This window comes from Tenrec ecaudatus, chromosome 8, assembly GCF_050624435.1.
Source record: "Tenrec ecaudatus isolate mTenEca1 chromosome 8, mTenEca1.hap1, whole genome shotgun sequence".
NCBI lineage: Eukaryota > Metazoa > Chordata > Mammalia > Afrosoricida > Tenrecidae > Tenrec > Tenrec ecaudatus.
Window position 1 is genome coordinate 45,324,249 of NC_134537.1, and position 3,320 is coordinate 45,327,568.

The 3,320-nt window shown below is 46.7% G+C and overlaps 1 pseudogene; it reads left to right on the top strand.

The window, feature by feature from the left end:
- Positions 1-221: 221 nt before the first annotated feature.
- LOC142454292 (alpha-enolase pseudogene) lies at positions 222-1,528 on the top strand (annotated as a pseudogene).
- Positions 1,529-3,320: the final 1,792 nt, after the last annotated feature.

Here is a 3,320-nt window from a genome sequence, read left to right on the forward strand (position 1 = left end):
AAAAATATGGCTGTCTTCCAGTCAGTTGGTCAAATAACTGTCTTTCAAATTTCCTGAGATAGACAAGTAAGTACTTCCCGGGCTTCACCAGCTTGCTGAAACGTTTTGGTTGGTATTTGTGATAAGTAGGTTTATTGTGGCTGACCCAACACCCATATAGGTGTCTGCAGCCTCTTCCCCTTCCTTCCCAGGTGATGAGAACCAGCAGCCAGAAATCCATCATGTTTATCCTCAAGGTTCTCGCCAGAGAGATCTTCGACTCCCGTGGAAATCCCACCGTTGAGGTCGATCTTTACACCGCCAAAGGGCTCTTCAGAGCTGCCGTGCCCAGTGGTGCCTCGCCTGGGAGCTATGGTGCCCTGGAGCCCCGGGACAATGATAAGACCCGGTATCTGGACAAAGGTGTATCAGAGGCTGTTTAGCACATCAATAAAGCAATTGTGCCTGCCCTGGTTAGCAAGAAGCTGAACATTACGGAACAGGAAAAGATCAACAAGCTGATGATTGAGATGGATGGATGGAAGTGAGAATAAGTCAAAATTTGGTGCAAATGCCATTCTGGGCGTGTCCCTCGCTGTGTGCAAGGCCAGAGCTGTTGAGAAGGGAGTTCCCCTACACCATCACTTTGCTGACTTGGCTGGCAATTCCGAAGTTATCCTGCCAGTTCCTGCTTTCAGTGTGATCAACGATGGCTCCCACACCGGCAACAAGCTGGCCATGCAGGAGTTCATGATCCTCCCCATCGGAGCAGCCAACTTCAAGGAGGCATGCGCATCAGGCCCAAGGTTTACCACAACCTGAAGAACGTCATCAAGGAGAAGTATGGCAAGGATGCCACCCATGTCGGGGATGAAGGCGGATTTGCTTCCAACATCTTGGAGAACACAGAAGCCCTGGAGCTGCTGAAGAATGTTATTGGGAAAGCTGGTGACACCGACAAGGTGGTGATTGGCATGGACGTAGCTGCCTCCGAGTTCTTCAGGCCTGGGAAATACGACCTAGACTTCAAATCTCCTGATGACCCCAGCAGGTACATCTCACTTGACCAACTGGCAGACCTGTACAAGTCCTTCATCATGAACTACCCAGTGGTGTCTATTGAAGACACCGTTGACCAGGATGGCTGGGATGCTTGGGCAAAGTTCACTGCCAGTTTAGAGATCCAGGTGGTAGGGGACGATCTCACAGTGACCAACCCAAAGCGAATCACCAAGGCGTGGACGAGAAGTCGTGCAACAGCCTCCTGCTCAAAGTGAACCAGATCGGCTCTGTGACCGAGTCTCTGCAGGTGGGCAAGCTGGCCCAGTACAGTGGGTGGGGCGTCATGGTGTCTTATCGTTCTGGGGAGACCGAGGATACTTTCATTGCTGACCTGGTGGTGGAACTCTGCACAGGACAGATCAAGACTGATGCGCCATGCCGATCTGAGCGCCTGGCCAAGTACAACTAGATCCTCAGAATTGAAGAGGAGCTGGGCAGCATGGCCAAGTTTGCTGGCCAGAAGTTCAGAAATCCCCTTGCCAAATAAGCTGGGTAGGCAGACCTCTGGTAGTCCCTCCCCGAGCCTGTCGGCATTTTCACCTCTTCCTTAGAGCTTCCCCCACAGGCAAGCCAGCCCATCTGGACACCCGTTGGAAAGCCCAGCTTTGTGATCCTGTGATGGCCCAACTCCTCACCCTTCTCATGAGCTTCCCACCAAGTGTCCCAGTGTCATCCCAAGGTGTGAACAGGCAATATCCCCAGTGGTTTTGTTTGCAAAATAAACAGCAGTAGCCCCTAAAAAAAAAGTAGGTTTATTGTGCCAACCTAGCCAAATGGAACATGTGGGATTAATAAGGTCGCAGTTTGATTCGAGGGCAAAGAGACAAATGGCTCGGCAACCCCCGCCTCTCTCTCTCTTGCTCTTTGGTGATCAGACCAGTGTGCGGCTGCTAGTTCTCTGCCTCAACTTGTGAGATACACTACCTGTGGACACACAACCTGTGGATTGAGTCACTAGAGCTTGAGGTTCCTTCAAGACCTGCTTCACCACACTGCTGGTGTATACATCCCTTGACCTTGGCACTGTCGGACCCAGTTGTCTGACTGACTATTGGTGACCTGCCCTGCTGTTTGCTGCCTGTGGCCAGACTGCCTGCATTGCAGGAAGGCTCAGCTGTCTGCTTCCTTGTCCTTGGAACCAGCAGCCCTTTTGAGTTGAAGGATTTCCAGTATATTTACTGTCCCATGGAAGTGGGTTGAACTGAACCCTCATACCGCTGTGTGGTCTAATTAGCTCTAATATTCCTTCATGCTGCATATATCTATCCTCATATATATATAAAATCATGAGTGTCCTGGTTTTGTTTCTCTAGAGAAACCCTGTGTAACACAATATTCCATCAATTCCTGGACCCTTATTTTTGGCTACTGCTTTCAGAGAAGCTTGAACTTCTTCCTTCAGCACTATTGGTTCTTGCCACACACTATCCCTGAAATAATATTACGGAAATTCCATCCCCCCACCCCACTTCCCAACAGTCCTTTGATAATTTTCTCTGGTTTTGTTTGTTTGTTTTGACCTCTTTCTGCTCTGGAATCCAGTGCCATATGCATTATTTCTCTTTCTAGTGTCCCACATAATGCTTAGGCTTCCTTTGGGTTTACTCCCCCTCCTTCTGATTATTTCTCTAGCACATTTGCGATGAGAGACTTGTCTCAAGCTCATTAATTTGGCCTCCCATTGATTTAATTCTAATCCTTTACTAACTATTGTCTTATCTATTCCTGAACTCTTAGTATTAATCTTCTTAATTTCTATTTGCTGTTTGTATAGTTTCTAATTTTTATCTAGTTTGTCAGTTTGTTCCTATAGAAATTTCGTGAATTCTTATAAAGTTTTTTTTTTCTGTGTTTTCCTTGATTTCACATTCAGCTTAGTGAAATCATTCACTACGTACCTAAATTTATCCAAAGTACCTAAATATAATTATTTTAAATTCCTTATCAAGTAGGTTCAATGTCCTTTCTTCCTGGGAAAGGGTTTCTGGTTCTTGTATTTGGGGTTCTTGTTTGAGCCACTTGATATTATTTCTTCCTGTGAATTGAAATTGTCTATTGTCTCCAAGGTATTGTGGTGAAGTTATAATTATATTTAATTGATATTTGTATGTTGGTGTGTGCTTACGCATCCATCCTCTTTGTCCTGTGTGTGTGTGATAGAGAATGTGACTGTGTGCACAGTTCTCTGTTACATTTTTGTGTAGCACAGTGGAGAACTGTTTTGACAGGTGTTGGCTGCTGTCTGCGTTGGTCTACAAGAGAGTTTCTGCCAGCCAAGA